The 26,051-nt window shown below is 37.1% G+C and overlaps 1 long non-coding RNA gene across 2 annotated transcripts; it reads right to left on the bottom strand.

The window, feature by feature from the left end:
* Positions 1 to 215: 215 nt before the first annotated feature.
* Positions 216 to 26,051, bottom strand: LOC107974390 (uncharacterized). Of its 2 annotated transcripts, none has more exons than XR_001717108.2 (2): positions 25,847 to 26,051; positions 216 to 716 (listed from the first exon to the last, which is right to left on the bottom strand). It is a non-coding gene; the product is annotated as an uncharacterized LOC107974390 (long non-coding RNA). The 2 variants fall into 2 exon arrangements; XR_001717109.2 differs by lacking the exon at positions 25,847 to 26,051 and adding an exon at positions 23,629 to 23,765.

Below are 26,051 nucleotides of genomic sequence, written 5' to 3'. Positions count from 1 at the left end.
GGCTGGCATCTCCTCCCATCTCTCTTGCTTGCTGTCTTGCCATGTGACCAGCCTGCTCCCCCTTTACCTTCTCCCATATCTAAGAGCTTCCTGAGTCCCTCACCAGAAGCAGATGCTGATCTGTACAACCTTAAGCCAAATAATCCTCTTTCCTTTATAAGTTACCTCACCTCTGGTATTGTTTTATAGCAATACGAAACAGACTAATATGCATGTACACACCAAAAATATGTGTATTTATTATTATTAATAAAAAAGTAATACAACATGGAAGAAATCGGAAAATAGAAGATCTATCACTTGGGAAGATTTTCTCAAACACAGATGCATGGGATTAGGAAAAGGAAAGCTCAAATGAGATGAGCTGGGATCTTGGAATGTCCTCATTCAGTGAGCCCAGTGAAGACGGAGAAGATGACCTTCTCAGCAGATGACCTGTGAGCCAACCTTATGAAGAATGAGCAGATGGAGTCCTGGGTCCTGCATCACTGGGTTTGGGGCATTCCCTGGAATCCAGGACAGCCACTGCCTAAGCATCCGCCAGGACCCCTAACAGCCCCATTGACTGTTTCTCATCAAAACCAGCTGAATTTTTCAAGGTACCTGAAGCATCACTGTTTCTTCAAGTCGTTGAGTTCTTTCTTCCCCAAGGGGGAAGTGATGTCTTCTTAAAAAATGCTGAGGCAGTTTTCAATGAGAAATTGTACAGTAGAAACCTGTAACACAAAAGGGGAAAATAGGGTGCTCTTTTCATTTGGCATAGCTATAAATCACATTTCATCTGTGAATCTTGGAGTGAAAAAAAACATGAAATTCAGAATTCTAAGAAAAATTCAGAGTTGATACATAAAGACATGAGCCAGTTTTCTCTAAGAAACAGCTATTATCCTTTCAAAAGCATTTAGGGCATGTATGTTAAAATACTTATAATCAGTGGGCTAAAGTTATAATTTATAGCCTAGCTTAATAGTTAACATTTTATATCAGTGGTCATATCTTTAAAAACAGGGCAATTTTCAAGTAACCCCTGTAGGATATTTGGAGTGAAGATAAATATTCTTCACTTCTTGTAAAATATGCACAACTTTAAAGCACCCAATAGAATTATAAAGCACCCAAGAGATAAAAACTTGTGAAATTCACTTGTTAAGTGTCTTAAACTTGGGAAGCAGATATTCTCTGAGGGTCTTTCATGAAGGATGGAGGCAGCTGGAGAGAAAATCTCTGCTCTTCTAACTGCAGTCCCTCTCCATGCATTGCCTGGCCTCAGGATTGCTCTCTGGGTGATCTTGGGAGAGAGCTGGGGTCTTTTTACTAGGTACATTGTAGCTCCATTAGGATATTCTAGAATGTTTTACTAGTTTTCTCATTCCAGCAGCAGAGACAAAATAGTAGCCAAGTAGTTGCTTGAATGTCAATTGTGAGCCCTGATTGACAGAGAAAGGCAATATGTGTGGAGCCATGAGTGTTCATATTATCCAAACCACCAATAAGGTGTCAGTAATGACCAGAGGAGCTGGGCCTTATCACCACTGCCATTGTTGAGCTGAGGAAACCTTGGCTTGGAATCTTTGCCTATGGTTACCCATCCCTCAGTGATGAGACTGAGAGTTGAATCTTGGCTTGTCAAACTCCAAAGACCAGGTTGGTTTCTATCATGTTACACAACTTTCTTATCTCTCTGTGGTATAGTTAATCTAGTGTTTTGTCTCCTAGATGAGAAAACAGTGACTCACTGCTCTCAATTTCCTATTTAACAACCTACCTTCTCATATACCTTCTACCACTCCTACAATAGGATAAATGATCTGCTACTCCAGAGAACTGTAATTAAAGTGTGCACCTTAAAAAAGGGTTCATCATAGTTAATATCTTGAATTTCAGGTTTAAAGTGGGAGCTCTGCTCCCCAAGGCATAAAAGTGAGAGACCTCATTATCTTTTTCGTGAACCCATTTTCTACTTCTGAGCAGCAGGAAGTAGACAGCTAAAGAATGCTTGGGGCTATACACATGGATAAATTATAAGCTGTCATCTGATTGGCTGAGGAATGCTGCTCAATGTTATGTAACACTCCAAAAAGGTATCGCAAGAGAACAACATTGGCCTTGCACTACTGTGCCCTGGGTGTGAGACATGGAGTCAAAGGAGATTATTTTGGAGCTTTAACATTTAGTGACTGCTCTGCTGGGATTTGGACATGTAAGAAGCCTGTTGCCCCCTTTTTTGGGCCAATTTATCTCTTTTGGAATGACAGCATTTACTCAATGCCTGTACCCCAGTTGTATCTTGGAAGTAACTAACTTGTTTTTGATTTTACAGGCTCATAGGCAGAAGGGACTTGCCTTTTCTCATGTGACACTTTGGACTTGGAATTTTGAGATAATGCTAGAATGAGTTCAGACTTTGGGGGATGGTTAGGAAGGCATGAAATGTGAAAGGACATGAGATTTGGGAAGGGCCCAGGGCAGAATTATATGGTTTGGCTCTGTGAACCCACCCCAATCTCATTTTGAATTGTAATCCCCGGTGTTGGGGGAGGCAAATGGTAGGAAGTAATTGGATCATGAAGATGGTTTCTAATGGCTTAGCATCATCCCCGTAGTGCAGTCTTGTGACAGAGTTTTCAAAAAATCTGCTTCTTTTAAAGTCTGTAGCACTTCCCCTTTAACTCTCTCTCTCTCTCTCCTGCTCCACCATGGTAAGACATTCTTGCTTCCCCTTCACCCTTCTGCCATGATTGTAAGTTTCCTCAGGCCTCCCCAGCTATGCTTTCTGTGAAGCCTGTGGAACTGTGAGTCAATTAAACCTCTTCTCTTTATAAATTACCCAGCCCTAGGTAGTTCTTCACAGTAGCATGAAGACAGACTAACACAATCACTAATTTTTCACAGATGTTGTCAGTTTAATGGAGATTTCTTTTCCCTTTGTCAAATTTTTAGGCAGGGCTCCTCAAGAGCAGGAGGGCATGGTGTTTGCCTTTGGGCTTTCCTCCCACTGGCTCTACCTGGGAGGAGGGTGTCCTCATAAGTACCAGCCAGGGAGAAGGCTGCAGGGTATTGGAAGCCCAGAAACAACCTGCAAAACAATGTTTACAGAATGGAAAAACACAATGCAATCATCAGGAGTTGTCTGCTAAGGGATGTGTTTTCCTCTTTCATGTTTTATGGCTTCCTACCATAGAACACTTGCTGTGAGGTAGATTGTTGTTTAAAGTTCCCTTTCTTTCATTTCTGATCTATCACTAAGCGCATATTGGTGAGCTCTTGCTTTTCCTTTTTATCTGGCATAGATAGTATGTCAATATTCCATTTAGAACATAAATTAAAATTTGCATTTTGTAGGGCAAAGGAAGCTTTCATAATAGCTATACAATAAAACCAATATAACCTACACAGTAAAACCAAATCCTCAGGGTAACCAGCAGTTAATCCACAATCAAGAATTGGGAACATGTTAAAATATGCATTCAGCATGGCTGCTCAGGGGCCATGATGAGTGGTGCTGCTGTAAGCCTGAGTGTTATCTGTCATCAAGACACTGTTTTAACTAAATTAATGCATTTTATTTAAGCAAATATATTTCCAGTATTCGTTTACTTTTTTTTAACTCACTTTTTTTTAACTTACTGTTTTTTTTAACTTACTATTGCCCAGCAATACTGGCAATCTTGCCACAAATGTATCTAAATTATGTAGACTCTGCTGAATTACTGTAAATATTCCTTCAAGAAAGGCTGAAGCAAAAACATGTTTCAAATGAAGTTATTCTTGATAAGCACTATGATTGCCCTTCATTCCTTAATAAAAATCATGGCCTTGTCCTATGAAATGTCCTAGGTATGGAGACTCTCTGTCACCCTCTCTGTCTCTCTCTCTTTGTCTCTTTCTCTCTCTCTGTCTCTCTCTCTCACACACACGCACACACACACATACAGAGAGAGCAAGAGAGAGAGAGAAAGAGAGAGAGCTAATCTGCTCAAAATTGTATTGCAAATAGAGAGTACAATCTAAAAATATTTTATTTTAATGTAAGGCTTGGAAGCATCACGTTGGAATCTCTTAAGTCAGGTATACATACATATCTAGCCAGATAGCCTCAATTCTTGATTGCAATAGGAATTCTTTCTTGTCTGGTGACATGAATCACTTTAACAAAGGAAAATCACAAACCTGGATGAGCCCCATCCCTCTTCCACTCACCCTCTTCCAGATTAAATTTTTATTTAGGACACACATATCATATAGGTTAGGAAGCGAAGCAGAAGTGTCTGCTTTAATCAGCAAATATAAATTCAATTTTATTTTAAATGTATTACAGAAATCCACTAGTACAGAAATAATTGATTTCTTATGCCAAATTCTGGTTGCCCTGAGTTTTTTAGAGGTGTTATTACATCATACAGTCAAACTAAATTTAAATAAAAATATTGGACTTCGTGTCACAACAGCTAGAAATTTTCACATTTTTAGGGAATTTTATATAAGGAACAATGCTATACAAGTATTTTCTTGTTTTTGTCTATCTGAATGTCACTTTCTTTAATAAAAGTTCTCAGTTACATAGACTTCCATCTTTCTTTTTCTGCAACCCTCATCCTCATCCTCACATATGCCCACCTCTCCACTAGAAAACCTCAATAAATGACACCAGCTCTATCAATGTAAAGGAACAGACACTTAAAAGCAAAACAGCATTGAAGTGGTGTGCACAGAAATGCCCCCAAATCCATGGTGTCATGAAAGCCTTGTCTCCTTTTTCACCAATTCAGGAGAGGCGTCAGTTACCTAATTATCAGGACCAGCATACAGGGGATGTGGTTTCTAGTCAGGTGTTTCTTATGTCAAAATTTACAACAAAACATGTCCTTCAGGACTCCTCATACTAAGATTGAGTCCTTGGATGATAATCAGGGTAAGTAGGGATGGGAGGAACAAAGAAAGAAGATATTGAAAGAACACTGTGGTAGAGAAGATTGGAACTTTCTTATTAAGATTTTTACAAAAGCTTTACTGTATATGTGTAAATATATATGCTATTAGTGCTCTAAAATTGTAGACTGATTTTATTATGCTATCACTTTCAGTTCACACAAAATTTAAAATAGGAATACAAGAAGAGTACCCATATATAAACTAATGTTATATCTTTGTTGTTTTCAATTCCTTAATGTGAAGGGACAAAATATGACTCTGATATATATATATCAAACATATATATATTTGAATATATATGAATTCAAAAATCAAAGATGATTTTTAATTAAAAATAGCTTGTTGGTAACTTAAAGTTATTCCTAGCTTTAGTAGTGACATGTTGATGATGTCATTTGTTGTGTCTGAATTTGTTACTGTTGTGGCTATATACTTTAAAAAGGAGATAAAAAATGGCTGTAAATTAAGAATTTTAATGCATAAGATTACATAATTATTTTCACATTATTATCTGTATTCTAAAGGCAAAGTTTGTTCCAGGTAATGACAAAGTCAAGCACATGTAGAGCATGAATCCTTAATTAAAATTTATTTTCATTCCTTTATATTACATGAAACCAGAAGAAATAACTTCAGGAAAACATATATTTCTCTTAAAATAAACAACTTGTGGCACTTGTAATATAACAGCTCATGCAAGAAAGAGAAAGACCGAGAATTCAGAGAGGGCACAGGGGCTGCGCCTCAGCATCAGGAGGCTACTTCCACAATGGAGGGAACAGTTTAAAAAGGAGGAGCTGGGCCCTTTCTCTCTTCCTGAGTGGTGTTTTTACCATATGGCTTATTTCTTTGCACATCACACATTCAGTTCTAGTAAAATCAGAATAACAACTAGCTATAAAAGACATTTTTCAAATCCCTAGGTAGCGAGCATTTTCTCTGTCAAGCATCACAGTTACTAAGATATTCATTATTGAAATCTATTGAGACAATTAAATAAAATTTTAGAAATTTAAGTTCCATTTCCAACTCTGCCAGACAGTAGAGTATCTATAATAGCTCTCTATTGCACTTCACATTGAGAAACTGCTCCATAAAAATAGGAAGACAATTTGCAGAAAATAACCCAAAAGGATTAAGAGGATTCTGAGATGACATCTATTGCACTCTGAATTTCAAAAGATATTATTTTAAAATAAGGCAATATGTAACCAAGGATATTTTCTATGCATATACATTCATAATGAGGGCCCCATTCTCTGATAAACAGTGCTTAAAGAAGACAAATAAAAAACCTAAGTGGACTCCCATGGACTTTAAAGATGATGTTAAAAAATGAAGTTAGAGGAAACCCTTTTTATAATTCATTGCTTTCCCTTTCATTTTATTTTTCTTTCTTACGGACTAACTGCTTGACATAACAGATGACCCTGAAAGTTGTTAATTAGGTTTTTATAAACAAAGTCATCTTAAACTCATTGACTTCAAACTATGCTGCTGTAGCCCTAAGGATTGTGAAAAAGTGTCTCAGAACCCAACAGCAGGGTTTGGAGCACCCAAACTCAGGGATGTCAGGGGTTGCTTATGCTAAAGTGTCTAGGGGGATGTAAGCACTGGACTCTAGCGTGGGATTTAATTAAAAGGAAAAGTTCTGGTTTTTTTTTTTTTCAAATGTCTGAAAGTCCTTCCATATAATTTCAAAATTCTACCATGAAATATTTTATAAAGTAAAAATCTCTTTTGAAATGATAATATGCATCCTTTATATTGTTTGTAGGATGACAGGTTTTCATGTCATAAGGAACATATTAAAGTCAAAATAATATTCACAAGGATATGTGTACTTCTTCTTGATTCTGTTCTCCTTGTAGATAGAGCTCTTTGTAAGCAAATAACTTTTTAAAATAAATTTTTATCAAATCATTTTTTAAAAAATGAAACATGACTATTTTTTTCCCATATGAGCTAAAGTGTTTCTTGATGTATTAAGAGCCAGGAAAATGTGACACATTCCCAAGGGATGAGGCCAACATTAAGATGATCTAGACATTCAAATTATGAGACCAAAAGCAGCAATTACAATTATGCTCCATTACGTAAAAGAAAATTAGCTCATGAGGATAAAAATATATGAAAGTCTTACCATAGAAATATAAATATTTTAAAATGAAAGTTTTAGATCTGGAAAGATCTGCAAGAAAAAATTTCCTGGATGAGCTAAATAGCATAATTGAAATGAGAAATGAAAGAGACAGTGAATTTGAAGACAAATCAATAGAAAGCGGCCAGTCCCTGGCCAGGCACGGTGGCTCACGCCTGTAATCCCAGCACTTTGGGAGGCTGAGGCAGGCGGATCACGAGGTCAGGAGATCGAGACCATCCTGGCTAACATGGTGAAACCCCATCTCTACTAAAAATACAAAAAATCAGCTGGGTGTGGTGGTGGGCACATGTAGTCCCAGCTTCTCGGGAGGCTGAGGCAGGAGAATGGCGTGAAACTGGGAGGCAGAACTTACAGTAAGCTGAAATCACACCACTGCACTCCAGCCTGGGCAACAGAGTGAGACTCTGTCTCAAAAAAAAAAAAAAAAAAAAAAAAGTATCCAGTCCGAAGTCCAAAGAAGGGGGAATGAAAGGATTGAAAAAAGTTAACAGATCCTTAGGGACCTGTGGGCAATAGCAATAGGTTTAATAACTGCATGTACTCACTCACATGTAGAAGCTAAATAAAAGTTGATTTCACAGACATAAAAAGTAGAACAGGGCTTACTAGAGGCTGAGAAGAAACAGTAGGTGGAATGGAGGGATAGAGAGATATTGGTAATGGACACAAAATTACAGATAGATACATCATACCACTGTATGATGACTATAGTTAACAATGTTATATATTTTCAAATAGCTAGAGGAGAGGATACTGAATGTTCTCGACACAAAGAAATGATAAATATTTGAGATGATGAATATGCTAATTATTTTGATTTGGTCATTATATATTTATGTATCAAAAGATCACTATGTACCCTATAAGTGTGTACAATTATGTGTCAATTAAAAAATAAAAATTAGGCCAGGCGTGGTGGCTCACACCTGTAATCCCAGGACTTTGGGAGGCCGAGGTGGGAGAATCATTTGAGATCAGGAGTTCAAGACCAGCCTGACCAACATGGTGAAACCCCATCTCTACTAAAAATAGTAAAAATTAGCTGGGCGTGGTGGTGAGTGCCTGTAATTTCAGCTACCTGGGAAGCTGAGGCAGGAGAATCACTTGAACCTGGGAGGTGGATGTTGCAGTGGAGCCAAGATCATGCCACGTCACTCCAGCCTGGGCAACAGAGCAAGACTCTGTCAAAAAAAATTAAAATTTAATTTTAAAAAGTTTTAATATACTCATAACTGTAATCCCAGAATGAGAGAAGAGACAAAATGGTCTAGAAAAAAAAATGCTTTAAGTAATAATGGCTAAAAGTTTCCCAAATTTGGCAAAAGATAAAAATTTACAAATTCAGTAACTTCAGAAAATGTCAAACACAATAAGATTCAAAGAAAACCATGCTTTGACATAACATAGTCAAACTACTCAAAGCCAAATATAAAAAAGAAAATCTTGAAAGTAGTAAAAATGAAATGAAAAATCAGATAGATGATCAGTGCTGAATGATCATATGCTACTCATCACAAAGCACAGAGACCAAAAAACAGTGAAATAGCTTTAAAGTGCTGGAAGGAAAAAAATGGCAAGCAAAATTCTATATTTGAAGAAAATATCTTTCAAGAGTGAAGGTGAAAGACATTTTTAGATAAAAGAAGCTAAGAAAATTTGTTGGCACCAGACCTATACTGTAAGAAATGGTAACAAAAGTTTCTATAGGATGAAATGAAACAGTATTAAAGGGAAACTTGGAGCTTCAGAAATGAATGATGAGAATTAGAAATGTTTATTTCATATAAATTATAACTAAATAAAGTTTACTTTTTTAAATTTCAGGGCAATTTTTCGTGAAAAATGCTGAATGATAGCATTTGCCACAATGAAATCAAAGCAGGCAGACAAGAGTGTCCTTCCCCACAGGAGGCCTCTGTAGTCTCAGCTCCCTCAAGCAATGCATCTGGTATTTGGAAATAGGTCAGAACATTCGCATGGCCTTTGCTATTGGCCAGGAAATAGCTTTTTTGAACTATCCTTTTTTCCAACCTACAAATACTATTTTGTGTGATCTAGACTTGCTGTAAAGGGCAAGGTGCAAAAAAAAAAAAAAAAAAAAAAAGGAGAATATCTTTATGAACAACCTGGCTACTGCACTACAACTTCAGAAATCAAAACTTACACAATAATTGAAGCTAAAGGTTTGATTATTTTCCCTAGTAGCATTAAAAAGAATGAGGTAGACATATGCTGATGACTTAAAAGTGATGTCCCTCTCAGCTCAGTTCAATCCTGACATTCTTCAGAATGAAAGACTCAAACTCAAAACTCCTGTGTATTTGACACAACAGCTAACTGCATTACCTGACCCTGGAGTGGATCCTGTGCTGGAAAAGAAACATTATTGGGGTCAACCAACAAAATTGGAACATGAATGGGAGATTAAAACAGTAAGTTTAACAATGTTAAACTTACTGAAGTTGATAACTGAATGGTGGTTATAAAGAGAATAACCTTATTCTTAGGAAATGCATAAATATTTAATAAGAGGCTATGGTGTATATAACTGTCCTTCAAAAATAGGTGTACACATACATATATATGGAGAAAAAGAGAGAGACAGAGAAAAAAATAAATGAAAAAGCAGTGTGGTAAACTGTTAACAAATAAGTCAATCTGGGTAAATGGCATATGGGTATTCTTAGTGTTATTTTGTACTTTTCTGTATGCTTACAATTATTTCCAAATAATTAAAAGCCTTTAAATAGAAAATAAGCAAACATTTTTAAAAAGTGGAAATAACCAAAATTACTCTGTATGTAACTAGTGTTGATTGGGAAAAAAGTTTAATTTCAGTAAGAAATGTCTGCTTGTGAAAATCACTTTATTACAACAAACCATTAGAGTTTATTGACTTTTTTTTTTTTTTTTTTTGAGACAGAGTTGCACTGTGTCACCTAGGCTGGAGTGCAGTGGCATGATCACAGTTCACTGCAACCTCTGCCTTTCAGGCTCAAGCAATCCTCCTCTCTCAGCCTCCTGAATAGCTGGGACTATAGGCCAGCATCATAGTGCCAGGCTAATTTTTTGTATTTTTTGTAGAAATGCAGTTTTGCCATGTTGGTTAGGCTGGTCTCGAACTCCTGAGCTGAAGTGATCTGCCTGCTTTGGCCTCCCAAAATGCTGGGATTACAACCCTGCACCTGCGTGCCTGGCCCAAGTTCATGAACATTTAACATGCAATATTCTTTTCAAGCTTAAGTATTGTAGTTAACATGGATTCCTCTTGCTTCCTATTGCTTAGTCCTTAATTTTTAAACATGTGAAAACATACATGAATATATAAAAGTACACTTTTCCACACAGTATTTTCTAAATGCTTTCTTTCTCTCCTCTCTTTGTCTCTCCTTTCCTTCCTCCCATCTCTATATCATCCCTGTCTCTATCTCCTTTTCATTCTGCCTAAGGCAAAAACTTGGAATTTAATATTTGGTCTCAAAAACAGTTACAGAGACACATTTCTTGATGTCCTCAGTGAAGATTTGAAGGCGAACGCTTTCAGGTGGTCTTTCTCTTTGGCTAGATTGATGTACCTAATCAAATTTAATAATATCCCAAAATAGAGTAGGATAAATTACCTAATTGCTTATTTTCAAATCAATCTATGTTGCTAATATTTTAAATATACTTACAGTATTTTAAAAAACGTGGCTAGATTCAGCAACATCAAATCATGTGTTGAAAAAATACGCAAAATATTTCAGGAAAACAAAGCATGGCCTCCAAAATAACAGGTTGCCCTGTGATATCAGATTTGGGCAGGAGATTCAGTCCTCAAACACTCCTGCCTGGATTGGAAGGCCCAGCATCTTCTTGGATTCAAGGGTAGAAAGCATGTATAGGAACTTTTTCCTTTTTTTTTTAGAGACGGTTTGGGTCTGTCACCCAGGCTGGAGTGCAGTGGTTCAATTATAGCTCATTGCAGCCACTGCAGCCTCTGTAATCTTGATGCCCTGGCCACAAATGATCCCCCTGCCTCAGCCTCCCAAGTAGCTTGGCTAACAGGTCAAGCTACCATGCCTGGCTTGGAAATTTATTTTATTTATTTATATGTGTGTTTTTAAAGGCTAGTCAAGTGAAGTGGTGGAAGTGGAGAAGGAAAAAATAAATCTGTAGCTCGTTGTGATCAATTAATTATAAACACCACTGCATTCGGACTAGCCTGGCTTGGAAAATTTATGTCTTAAGAACAATGCTAGCTCCAATGTATAGGATGGAGAGAAGGAAAAGATGAGAGTGGTAATCAGAACTTCCTCGAAAATAAACAAAACATACAGATAAATGAGAAAACAATATTTACACAGAGGCAGCCATGTTAAATCTAAATAAAAAGTTGTTCGAGGATGGTCTAACAATTTCTATTAAGGAAAAGGGGAATAACTTGGGAATACTGCTTTGCAGAGATTTACATTCTTTTATTGCAAATTAAAGATTTAAAATATATACACTGACAAAATACCTTGGAAGGAAAGAGCACCAGTGTTCCTTTAGTTCTGAAGAGCTACAGTTTTTAAAAATGGGAGAAAAAGTTAAACTACATAAAATATTCATAACAACATATTAAGACTGTTATTCTAGAAAAAAATATCAGCAGCCTATTGTTACTGATGTGGGTACACGTATAAATTGTACTGTCCTCATAACTAGGCCTCTGATGGGCCCTGCTCTTTCACAGGCAATATTACAACGATGGGAAGTAGATCTCAGAATGGAAGACAGGTTGGTTTGGAAATTAAACACTTAATTGTAACTATGTGATGCAAGCTATGTCATCACAGGCAAGTCACTTAACTGCTCTGAGCTCCAGTTTCCACAACTGAAAACTGGGTTAGTTAAACCTCTGAGTGTTCTTGTAGCTTGAAGTGCTATTCAAATATACAGAATATTAGTTTTCAGGTTAAATCATACTTATAAAATTTGGCATTTGGATGGAACACTCTTGGCCAAGAAACAATACTTTTTTTAGAGAAAAAACACAATATTTTATTTCTTTATAAGATAAATAAATTGCTATATATGATTTGCTAAAATTGGTCCCTATTGGTTCTCAGAAAACTTACTCTTCATTACTACAATTCTCTGATTGAGGTCAATTCACCTATTGTTTACTAAAGATTAATATTTTCTCCACTATTTCACTGCAGCATTCAATATCCAAATTGAAAATGTTTTAAGGTTCATTCATACATGGACTTATCAACCTCTTGCTATTTAAAAAATCGTAGTATAGTTACATATAGCATACAATTGACCATTAGTGACATTTAGCCCATTCACAATATTATGTACCCATCAACACTATCTCTTTTCAGAACATTTTCATTACCCCTAAAGCAAACTCTATACCCATTAAGTAGTCACCCTCATTCCCCCCATCCCTAGCACCAATACCACATTTTGTTTATTCATTCATCAGTTGACAAACATATGATTTGTTTCCACTTTTAGGCTATTATGAACAATGCTGCTATAAACATTTTGCATGAATGTATGTTTTTATTTTTCTTGGGTCTATATGTAGGAATGAAATTGCTGAGTCAAAAGGTAATTCTAGGTAAAACTTATTATGGAGCCATCAAACTTTTCTGCGGAGGCTGCCACATTTTATTTATCTACCAGCAAGAGCGTCCCTACTCCCCATCTCCACACCACCTCAGGATCAGGAGAGTGGGCCACCTACTTGGCCCAAAATATGCATAATTACATATATTCCATGTCTAATTACTCATGCCAATTTGTAGAAGAGTAATAACAGCGAAAGAAATAGGTGCCAGTCATTGTTGTAAATGCCTTATACATATTCATATAGCTTTATAACAAATACGACAGTGTAAACCTGGTTTCCACTTTCCCCCCCATTAAAATAAAAGGCTTTTTGAAAACTCTCTCATCAAAGATTTTACATGTTTCCAGTTTGAACTTCCCTCTTTTATCTGCAACATAGAGAAGACATTAAGCAATAGAAACTGAAAACCTTTACAGAAATATTTTACGAAAAAGAAGATATGCAGGGAATGATACAAACATATATTTCTTCCCAATGAGCTTTACTCATTGGGGAATGTTTTCCTAAAGTTTCCTAAACATTTCCCTAAAGGGAAATGTTTTCCTAAAGTAAATAGCTGCACTGAAGATTCTGTTAAATTAATAACTTTGAAACATTTTATTTGTATCAACCTTTTATGGTGATGCATGAGGTTTGGTAGAGTGGAGGGAGGAGGAAAGAAGAGTGTTGAGTGCATGCGATGAACCCTCACTATATAAAACAAGTATGAAACTTGGTGTGTGGTGGTTCAGAGTAGGAACTACGAATTGCACGATCCCTGTGAACCCAAGAGTGTCGACCCTGGATGTCCACGGTAGGAAGCCACATTACCCATCCTTATGCCAGCCTAAGAATGTGTATTAGAAAACTCACCTGCATTCCATGAATCAAACCTTTGTTTTAGACTGTCACCTCTCTATAGATACCAATAGATAATCTGCTATACAAAAATTCAGGCAATCCAGTATATGATTATTTGATTAATTTCATTTGCATTTTTTTGGTGTGTGTAGAAGGCATCTTGCTATGTTGTCCAGGCTGATCTTGAACTCCTGGCTTCAAGTGATCCTCCCAACTGGGCCTCCCAAAGTGCTAGGATTACAAGTGTGAGACCACCCTGCCCAGCCTATTTGTATTGTTAGATTACATTTATTCACAGAGTTAATTTAGGAGTATAAAAGCAATTTTTCCAACTTAAATGGGCTATTGAATAATACTCGGTGAAGAAGGATCTATTTTAGAGGTTTTTAAACACAGATGAGACTGGGCATGACGGGAAGGATGTTGGAGAGGGAGTTCTAGAGACTTCCTCCCTCAACTCTCCTTCCACAGCCCCTGAACACCCACTCCCCAAGTACTCAAAGAGCCGTGTTGAAAAACCACTGATGAAAACTAAAGGAAATTGTTCCAATAGTTACCACGATTTAACTACCATTTGCACATATTTGCACAGAAAAACCTCTTTGGGGAAAGTGCAAAGTACGCAAGTGCCATAGAGGAGGTCAAAAAGTGAGTTACTGGCTTAACAGACATCATATTAAAATGTTTTGCATTTTAAGAAAGTTTGGGGAAAAATTTAATTACTTTCTCTACCTGTCCAAGACAATATGAAGTTGACTGTGCCCTTTCATAGCTAACCCACATAAACGCAGGATCAAGCTGGGGTCTTACCAGAAGATGGCCATTAAATTCACCAGGGGCCAGGCCAAGAGAAGGGATCTCCCAGCACAGGTGCGGCCTTTCCCGACTTTGTCCACACCATTGGCTGTCCACAGGTTGTTCAGTGGTATTTTACTTTTTAATCCAAAAGCATTTTCTATACTTAGAAAGATAATCAAGCCAGATCTCTGTCAGTTTGTTTCTTAGATGCTGTGGGAGCAGCTGTACTCATGGAAAGATACCAGTTCTCCCTGTTCCAGGGCAAAGCAGGCCTAATTCATCTCTATTACCCTGTACACTTGACACAGGGGATAGTTAGACGAGCGTTTACAAAATGTGTGCTGAGAGAAGCCTGGCTCAAGAAGGTGCTGCACACACTTTATGAATGGCAGCAAATAGCTATGGACTGACTGGTCTGTTGAGTATGAACCATATTTTACCTTTTAAAGATACTGCTTTTACAGAGAACCATTAATACATTTATTATCTATCTCTTACTTCAAAAACATTTTGAGGAACTGAACAAAGACTAAAAAATGCATGACTTATAAAAATATTAATATTTATAGAAGTTTTACTTAGGAGAGACAGACTAAAAAATATATAACCTTGAATTAGAGGCATATAAAATACATTTCAACCTTAGTTTTTATAAGTTTTTTTAGCCTTTAAAGCAGAGGTTATTTTAAATTTCTTAAGATTTTGTTCATACCACTTTTTTTGATAGATTGTGGTTAAAACTGAAAAACTATAGCCTACAAACTAAATCCAACTTAGAAAACAAAACCAAACAAACCCCAACTAGAGGCCAGCAGGTCTTCTATGTAAGTGATGGACACACTTCCCATTTATCTCTGGAGAGTAAGAAGGTGATCGATTTTGTCAGCAGTGAAACTGCTTTTTTGACAATTTCTGCCTAATCTGCCTTAGACTTCTAATATAGAAACCACCATATCTTCTGGGTTATTTTACAAATTTAATGCTCAGGTGGACTTGCGTTTTAAATAGTTATAAGCCTGATGAAGGATTCCCAGGTACTGAGGGCACAGCACTCAGGGACTTCCCACTAGTCAGAAGTACTTGGGGAGACACCAAAGCTACAATGAGATCAAAGATGCCTCATGTGGAAATCTCCCTGTGACTTCACTGATTCATAAGACAATGCTAAAACTCTTCAGTGGAACTTATGAAATGAAAATAATTTTGCAGGAAGCATACATGAAGAACAATCTAGATGCAGAGCTTAGGGCACATTGAATATAAGAATACACGTTGAAAAAGTGTCTTATGATATAAGATGACTTTTTTCCTGAAATTTTTTAAAATGTTTTTTACCCTATGTCTGTGTATCTGAAGATTTTTATGAAACAATTAGTCATCAGATAAAATCATTTTTCTAGATATCACCTCTAAAGGCATTATCAAACTAACACTATATGGCCCATTGGAAATGTGACAAACACCTGCTTGTTTTTATAGATTTTTAGATTTTCTAATATAAGTATCTATATGTACAAATCTGAAGATTCTGTGTGGGAACTTCCACATATGAGGACTTGGAAAAATTTATTTGAGTAATTCTTCTTTTAGTTCAGTAATGTGCTCATGCTGTCCAGTTTTTTGAAACCAAATCAAGGAGTTATCTAAAAGCCCAAAACAGGACGCTAGGTGCAGTGGCTCATTCCTATAATCCCAGCACTTGCGGAGGCTGAAGTGGAAAGATCACTTAAGCCTGGGAGTTCGAAACTAGCCTAGGTTACAGAGTGAGATTCCCATCTCTATAAGAAAAAATAAAAAAATTAGCTGGGTGTGGTCGCATATGCCTATAGTCTCAGCTACTCCAGAGGCTGAAGTGGGAGGATCCCTTGAGCCCAGGAGGTTGAGGCTGTAGTGAGCTGTGATCATACCACTGCACTGGGTGACAGAGTGAGAACCCAGAACAAAGTTTATATTCTCCTACAATATTTACTAAGCATCTACCATGTGCCAATCACTCTTCTAAATATTTTATTCACTTTGTTTCATTTAATCCTGAAATTGCAAAAACAGCAATTACTTTTGCACCAACCTAATACATCAACTAGTCTCTATTAGCCCCATTTTATAGATGAGGAAACTCATGGAGAGGTAAAGTAAATTGCCCACATTATAACACAGACAACCTAACTTGCAAGCCTATCCTTGTAACCACTTGGCATCTGTGGGTGTTGACCCACCTTCTAAAGCTCTTGCGTGGAAGAGTAGTTCATGAGGTACTCCCTTCATCTTTCCTACCCTCACCCTTCCTCCTTTCCCCAGGACCATCAGGCTTGCTGATGGGATTGCTCTTTGAGAATGAGGGGATAAGTCTCATAACATTATATCAACAAACTAGATACCACCTTGGAATGTTTAAAATGTATTACAACATAGCTCTGTACTCAAATGGATTTTCTTAGGGTCCCTCTGTGTTTCTTCACTCTCAGTCACTGACACTATTATACTATTTCAGTAGAAATAAGAAAGTGTGAATTTAATATAAACTGGCTCACAGGAGGAGGAGGAAGATGAGGAAGAGTAGGAGTAGCAGCAGAAGAAGGGAAAGAGGAAGAAGGAAGAAAAGAGGGAGGAGGAGGAGGAGAAAGAGGAGGAGGGGTGAGAAATCTATTTTAGTGTTTATACTGGAGAAAAAGCCCCAGTGAACCCTGGAAATTTACAGGATTCTAAGGATATTTCCACAGTTCTAAGATAGAGATGCTCCCTTAGGTGCCTGGGAGTAAGGGTCATGTATCATGGTAAATTTCGTAAGTATTTGTTTGCAATTCCATAACTATAACAAGTTAATAGTCATCTTCATCTTTTGACATAAAATTCATTTTTCATTGTTTCTGTATTCTTTTACAAGTAAATATAATGGTAGTGATGACAAGGAGGATGTAGGCCAAGTACAGCCTCTTTCTTTAAAGTTTTCATGGATCTCTTCTAGTAATAATACATTAATATTTATAAAGCAGATTCTGTCTTTCAAAAAAAGCCATAATTTTATTTGAAAAAATAACTTCTCATTTAACATTCAAATGAATACAAGAGTGCTCACAAAGGCCTCATCTGACTTTAATTAATGAGAACAGAAGTTTTTAATGTCATATAAAATAAATGACGATAATCACAGAATAATTTTTACTATTAACATCCAGCAAAACTGGAGCAAACATAATGCCTTTGTGAAGAAACAAACATTTAAATCCCTTTTGTTATAATACACAAACTAAAATTTGCTTATTTTGACAAAATACAAATGTGGCAATTGGTCAACTATTTTTTCCACTTGAGTTATTACTGTAGCATCAACATAAAAAGCGAGAGAGCTTCCAACCAGAGCCTGGAGGTGAGCTGAGGCCCAGTGCAACCTACATCATTCCACTCCCTTTTTATGGATAAGTGGAAAACTAGGCACCAAATTCAGATTATTAATTTGAACAGATTAATTGATTCAAGGTATAATACAATGCTCCTTTTTAGAGTGTGATGTGACAGGGAAGAAATATTTGTTATTGCAGGGAGCTATTTCTTTTTAGTAGTTGTTTTTCCCTAAAAAAAAAATTGTCACATTAATGGTAAACATAAATGTCCTCAGATGTTTACTGTGGGAAGGCTTGTACCTAATTTCCTAAAAATTATGATAAAAACTAGTACAAGGCATCAGCATTCATTACTGACAGAAAACTTTTTTAAAAAATCTGTTTTCTATCTCAAGGGCCTTGGACTTACAACCAAATTAAAATAACTTCTATCACTTTCACTTTCTAATATTCCCAATGAATGTAAAAAGTATACAAAAATAATCTAGGAACTGAGTCTCTTAAACAAAGATGTTATTAAATATATAGATACAAATTTTTTCACATCATAAAAACCCTTGGATGCAAAGAGCCATCTCAAAAGCAGTATGCAAAAAATGAAAAATGTTGCACATCTTTTGTGATAATGAGCCAAGCAAAATAAAAATTCAGCTCCTCCATAGATACGTTTTTTTTTAGCAGACAGAAAGGGAACATTGTCTTTATAGGAAATGTTTTTAGCAGAATACTATAGATTCTATAAAACCCATTAAAGGGTTATTGGTGTCCAGGACAATAAATGGCTTCTGGTAAGAAAATAAAGGCCTACTCTTTCTAAATACTAACATAACTACAAAGATTAAGACAAAATAAGTAAAGGAAAATATGTTCCCCTTAAAAATTGAATGTGAGTGGTCTGCAAGGTCCGAAGAAGGACACAATGAGCACTCTTGTTGTTTATCTTTCAGGCTGAGCCCAGTTGGGTACAATGAGGGGTGGCAGAAAGAGCACAGTCTTGCCTTGAAAGCTGGCCTGGACTCTAGTCAGTCCCTCCCTGCAATTTCCCAGGGCCACTTACTGATCCTTTCTCAGCCTCTGTTTTCATATCTAAAACCTAGAAATGATGAAAACCTATCTTGGAAGGCAATAGAGAAAACTAGATGAGACCTCGGTAATGTTTCTAGTATGGTTCTGAGAATCTCTGCAATAAATTTTAGTTTCCTATACGTAGTTAGCTGGGTTAAATACAGAGAATGGTAACTAGTTGTAATGCTTTTAAAAATAGAGACTTATCTTTGTCAGTGGCTTTTTCAGGGCACTTCACTTGGATCTCATGCCAAGGCCTAGACAATCTTCATTCTGTTCTCTTTATGACATCACCACCTCAACAGTTATATTTGTAGGCAATTGCTCTCATCCAAAACATATTATCTTCATCTTTGTTTCTGACTTTTTTTGCTAGCTGGACTTCTCAATTATTTCTTCTTTCATTATGCAATGTGCTCCATGTTTTACTAGATTCCAAGCAGATGAGAGTTGTTTTTTTATGCACCACGAAGGAAAGGTTGATTTCAGTGGTGACAGAAAACCAAATGGTTCTGGAATCTTCTATAAAATCCAAAGAAAATAAATAAAGAATAGAGGCAAGAGCACCACGTGTTGGGTAAAAGCCTGTGCTTTGAGATACACAGATCAAATTTTAAATGTGAACTCCCCTAACTACTAATGTGGTGACCAGGGCGAAGCCATTAGACCTCTGTACAGCAAGGACCCCCGTTAAATACGGAAAATAGCCCCATCTCAATCTTACAAGAGCAGCTGTAAGGGTTAGACAAGATTGGGCACATAAAGTCCTTAGCATAAGACCTGACACATAATCTGCCTGTGGGAAATCATACCTATCATTATTATCACTCAGATTAAATATAAGATTTTTAAAAATTAGTACTTAATCTTGCATGTCTTATCTATGACATGGCAAAACTGCAAACCAGGATGATGTCAGCAAAGAAGCACTTTATTTTTCTCCAGTGACTAAAAAGCTTCTTTATGAGATTTTGTGCGTCGAAATATTCTTTGTCTTTCATGATATTTCATAAATATTGAAAACAGAGATGGAGCAGGTAAACAGATGGCCATCCACCTCAATTCTTCCCATCTCCCTGCCTTCAGACATTTACTAAGTCATCAGCATTTTTCTAGGCTGGGTATTGTTTGTGTTCAGTGTGAAGAGGAAAGTATACCCGTTGGTTCTACCTCCAACATAGATGCCAAATCTCTCTTCTGTGTCTTTCATTCTTATTGCCACTCCCAGGATGAAGCCTTATCATAATTATCAGGACTATTGACTCCTTAACCAGTCTCCCTTCTTCCACTTTTGCCTGCCCTTCAACCTATTATCTCCCAGCAGCCAGAGCAATATACTAAAAATGTTTACCTGATTTGGATACTCCTATAGAGGCCCTTCAGGATAATATTCCAACCCCTCGCTTTGCCCTATGGACAGCTGTGTGACCACCCTCACATCTCACATAATTTCCCCAGGCATTTTTCTCCAGTCACATCAGCCTTCCCTGAGCCCCTCCCTCCAAAGGATCAAGCTATACCCACCTTAAGCCTGTTGTCTTCTCAGCCTAGAAGTTTCAGCCCCCTGGTCTAGAAATGCTGCTGCTTCTCATCCCAGAGCTCAGGTTTAAATGTTATCATTAAATGTTACCTCAGAGAGGCTCTCTTGGATGACACCTCTCTAACCCTGTAACATCTTTTTCTCCACATGGCAGCCTATCTCTCTTCCTTTCAGAAACACTAATTATAATCTGCAATATCCCGTCTTATTTTATCATCTATCATTAAGCCCCAGGCAAGAGGGACCCTGCCTGTCACATTCTCAATTATGTTCTCTACAAGTGTACTGCACACAACAGGACTTCCAGGAATACCTGCTGAGTAAATGAAAAATCAAAGCATTTGCAGAAGCAGAAGAAAAATTACTTTATATTTTCTTATAGTAAGGATTAGTGAAATATAATTTGTTAGTAAAAATGCATTTTATGATAATCAGGAGAGCATGTCGTGTATACATACTTGGTATTAGACACAAGCAACAAATCACTGAACAGAAAGAGATGCCGCTTCTGCTTCCTCCAACTTCTTCTGAGTTGTCCTGAGCTATGGATTAGCAGGGTTCATTAAGCACCTTCCAATGATGTGGTTTTCTCATTGTAGGTGTCTATCACAAAAAAAAAAGTGCTTTCCTGCACACATCAAATACTAAAGAACAAAAAGTCAGTGGTCAAAAAACAAATGATGGCATTTTATGCCAAATTTCAAGGGTGATACAATGCTAAAAATTCTGGTCGATCTATCACTGCTGGCAGAAGCCACATGGAAAGCATGAAAAGGAATATAGCCAGCCCCAGGAGCAAACTCCAGCCCTACGTGACAGCTTGCAAGGAAAGGGGACTTCAGTATACAACCTCAAGTAACGGAATTTACCCCAAACTTTGAATGAGCTCATTAGCAAATTCTTTTCCCAACCCTCCAGTAAGGAGTGCAGCCCTGACAACACCTTGATCAGCCTTATGGGACCCTAAGCAGAGGACCCAGTCAAGCCTACGTAATCTCCTTATCGTGTAACATAATAAATTCTCATTGGTTTCAGCCACTAAGATTATGGTAATTTGTTATAAATGCATAAAAACTTCATACTGTGGTACCTGAAAATGGTGTGCTGCTGTGATAAGCACCTAAAAACTCAGAAGTGGCACTGGAATCAGAATTAAGTGGATGCTAGAAGAATTCTGAGGAGCATTAGAGAAAACACCACCTAGATTGTCCTGAACAGACTGTTAGTAAAAATACAGACATTAAAGACTCTGCCAGAAAGGGGTTGGAAGTTATGGAGGAGCATTATAGAGAAAACCTAGCTTGCCTTAGAGAAAAGTTAAATCAGAACAAACAAACTTTGGGTAGAAATATGGATTTTGAAGGCATTGCTGATGAGAACTCAGAAGAAATGCATTGAAAATGGGAGGAAGGGAGATCCTTGCTGTAAGCAGGCCAACAAAATAAAACTGCACCCTCTAGTCATGTAGAGCACGGACTTTTTAGACGGTGAACTTGGATATTTAGGTGAAGAGGTTTTCAAGCAAATAGATGAAAGAAGTGCTTTTTTTTCTGCTTATAGGAAAACGTGAGAAGAGAAAGAGAAGTTGAGAGAATTGTTAAACAAAAGAGAACCTGAACTTGTTAAATGAAAGAGAACCAGACTTGATGATTTGTGAGATTCTTTCCCTATCCAGATGCCAATGATGGCAAAATTAAGAGGATGCTTCAGAAAACGTGGCAGAGAAAAACAAAAGTTGAATATGTGATTATACAATCTGTTACTAAACCTTCATAAAGATCAAACAATGAGAGTACTTAGGTACAGTAAAGGCTCTTTGAAGAGATTAAGGTTGTGGGATACAGATCCCCTCAATATAACTACAGGCACTCAAAAAGCTTAAGGGCGTTTTCTCGCAGCCATCTACGCAGCAGACAAAAATACTATAGTGATGATGCCAGAAGACTTGATGAACCCAAATTCTACCTAATGAGTGAACACAAGTGATGACCAATGGAAACCCATAAAGTTCTTGAGAATTTTATATCTGCAGAAACACTGCCAGGTTTGGTTGAAAAAGACAGAAAGAGTATACAATAACAGAAGACTGTCAGATTCTCAAATCCTACTGGCAGAAAACAGGCTGATAAAACTACTCAGCTGCAAACATGTGCTACTTTTCATGAAAAGCTAGGCGATGACACAGAAAACACTGCCCAAAGTCCAGAGGGAGAACCAATGGCCCAGAATCGGGGACCAAGAGCCACAGGGGGGATTGTGTTTGAAGTATTATTGGAGATATTATTTTAAAATTACTAGTAGAGTACATAGTATGTCTTGCATACACAATATATGTCAAAAGACCACTAAGAAATTCACAGTACCCGTGTCTCTAACCTGGCAAAATGTCCGCAATAGTAATAAAATAGAACATGTAATCTGGAAGAATAATATCTACTTACAGAGTTATAATTAATTTAAAATGAAGTAACCTATCAAAAGCATTCTTAAACTGTAATGTTCTCCATAAATATTTACTGCTAGTTAATTCTGATTCAAAGTGACAGATAGATCATCTTCTATCCAAAGAAAAGTTTCCACTGATTTCTAAAGGAAAAATAAAATCACATTTCCCCAATGTTTTAAACCAATTTATATTTTTGGAAAGTTCATTTCTATTGAATCACCTAAGCCACTATAGACCATTATTCCTGAGAGAAGTGTCCAACCACTATGGACCATTATTTTTGAATAACAACCAGCATTTAAAATCTGGATAAAAATAAAAAGGGAAACACAATCTGTGGCCCAACATGCATAAAACAAAACAACATGGAGACTTACAAAGAAGTAATTACAATTTGGTTACACATTAGCATAAAAATTTAGATAATTAAGGATTCTGAAAAACTGACTCCTATCTTATCTAAATTAATATTCAAATTTTGGGGAAAATTGCTGAAGAACACCAAACAATACTGGAAACATCAAAAACTTTCTAAACTTAACAAAGTGCTTAAATGTTATTTGGTTGAGCTATAACCAAGCTCTAACAGGACTCTGTGGTCATAATAGGTAACGCCAGCTAGATTGAATAGAATATAAAAGCTCAAAAAAAGAGCAGGTATTTTCATAGACATAGGCAAAATCGTCTCCTATGGAGCCAAGAAAGCATCTTCCCTAAGAATACAAAGCCTTCTCTCAAGCTCAGCAGGACTAAATGTTATGAGCATGACTAGCCCTACAAAACTGATTCTAAAGTTAAGAATTAGTTCATACGTTTTAGAGGAAACAAAGAGAGAACACTTCCTGAGACCACCAGGCTTTTTTGATGATCAAAAAATGTATATTAAAAGAATACCTTGTGCAGTGAAGCCTTAAATGACCACCTTTTTGACTGATGTGAACAGCCTTCATTCTTCCATTCTTGGCACTGAAAATCAGTCATGTCTGCAGCACCTCGCAGAGCACTACAGGCAAATCTTTGAAGCCCGAGGATTCCTCAGTAGTCAGGATCACTCACTATTATGATGTCAAGGTTCTAAGGCTCATCCGACAACTGACAAACTGACATACTCCTTTCTCAGATATTCTCCCATCTTTTAACTTCTAAAATCTCACCTTTATATTTTTAGATCATCGTAGATTCACAGGTGGTTGTGAGAAATAATACAGAAAGATTCCATCAACCTTTCATCCAGTTTCCCTTAGTGGTAATATTTCCCTAACCTATAGTACAATAACATAACCAGGATGTTAACATGGATGCAATCAAGATACTGGGCATTTCATTTACCCCAAGGATTGTCTATATTTCCCTTTTACAGCCACACCAACTTCCTTTCCATCTCCACCACCTTTTTAATCCCTGGCAACCACTAATCTGTTCTCCATTTCTATAATTTTGTCTTTTCGAGAATGTTACATAAACAATTATATAGTACATAACATTTATGTATCTTTTCATTCAGCATAGTTGGAGATTCATGCAGATTGTTACAGATATTTATAGCTCATCTATTTGTCTCACTTCGTAGTACTCTATGGTGTGGTTATACTTCTGTTTGTTTAACCACTCACCTGTTGAAGGACTTCTGGCTTGTTTCCAGGTTGGGGCTATAACAAATAAATCCTCTATAAACATTTGTGTACAGGTTTTTGAATCAACATACGTCTTTATTTCTCTGGAATAAATACCCAGGGATGTGATTTCTGGGTTGTAGTTTCATGTTTCATTTTTAAAGAAATTGTCAAAGCATTTTTCAGGTGTCTGTATCATTTCATATTCCCACCAGCACTGTATGAGTGATCTACTTTCCCTGTGTCCACACCAGTGTCTGGTGTCATTGTTCATGCTAGCTGTGCTGACAGGTGTGTAGCGATACCTCATTGTGGACTTAACTTGAATTTCCCTGATGGTTAATGACGCTGAACTTCTTTTCATATGTGGACTCACCATCTGTTTGTCTTCTTCAGTATTATAGAACTTACAGTATTCTGCCAAAAACATTTTATATAAAAACAGGGTTCCCTTTCCAGTAGAAGAGTGACCTTTTCACAGAGGAGGAGGTGGCTGCACAAATAGGTGAAATGCCTCAAAGCCACGCAGCCATAAGGTAACACGGCTGATGTAGGAGGTCACACAAGCCCAGGGCAGTGAGGCCCCCTCAGTCGTCTCATGTGGAGAGTCTCCTTGTTTTGGCAACCTTGTAGGCCTGAAATTTGATCTTACTAATAAAATTTATTGTTGCCTTTACAGTATCCTGAATCATTATTTGAATATGTATATTTTATATCCCAGTAGACTCTAAAGACTTCAAGAAGTCTGTATTTGATTTATCATTTAATTCTCATTGACTTTGGCACATTGAGGACATTTTTGAATGCATACATAAAACCATTTTCTGCCATGGATGGGGACAACAAAGTCTCTTTGGTTTATTCCACTCATTTAACAAATAGTGTTTGAACCTGTAGTAGGGGAAAGGCACTTGGTTAGGTTGGGGCAGCAGCAAACAAAAGGGAGCCAGGCCCAACTCTTACAAAACCTATTTTTGAATGCGAGAGACAGAAGTTTATGAAATATTCACACCAAAAACTGTGTAACACAAGACTCTGATAAATGCTGCAAAGAAAAATTACAGAGTGAGACGCGAGATGTAAAGAGGGAGTGATACCTGACTGTTGTGGAGAGGCAGGCAAGGAAGGCCTCTTTGAAGAGCCTATTTGAAACACACTTTTAAAAAAACAGTTTAGAGTTAACTAGAAGGAGAGGTGGAGAAACAGGGAGAGAGAGTGTGAGAGAAAGAGGAGTGTGTATTGAGAAGAGATGTTTCATCGCTTAATGCAGAAGGGATGTAATTTGAGCAAGTTTCAGAGACATGAAAGAGTTTGCTGGATTGGAGACACAGGAAGGTGAAATAATCCTGAAGATGTAGGAAGGGGCCAAAAATGCAAATCTCATTTGTCCTTTTCAACCTTTAAGGTTTTTTTTTTAACCCTAAACCAAACTGATAAAAGTGGTATATAGATAGGGGCTTACAGATACTTCTAATGGCTTGTAAAGGGACAATACTAACCTGGGACAAGCTTGATTGTATTTGGTACCATGGAGGTTCATTGGGTAACACTTTCTGGCCCCTCATCAAACATCCACAAAAATGTATTTAATGTAAGAAGTATAGCTCGACTTCTCTCTGTACCTTTCCCAATGACCAGATTACCACAAGGTGACTTCCTCTTTCTGCCTCTGTCTTTCACAGAGTAAGAGACCTCTCTTCTTCT

The sequence above is a fragment of the Pan troglodytes genome, chromosome 3 (assembly GCF_028858775.2).
Source record: "Pan troglodytes isolate AG18354 chromosome 3, NHGRI_mPanTro3-v2.0_pri, whole genome shotgun sequence".
Taxonomy (NCBI): Eukaryota; Metazoa; Chordata; class Mammalia; order Primates; family Hominidae; genus Pan; species Pan troglodytes.
Note: the sequence above shows the minus strand (reverse complement) of the source record. Positions and strands in the feature narration are given on the sequence as shown.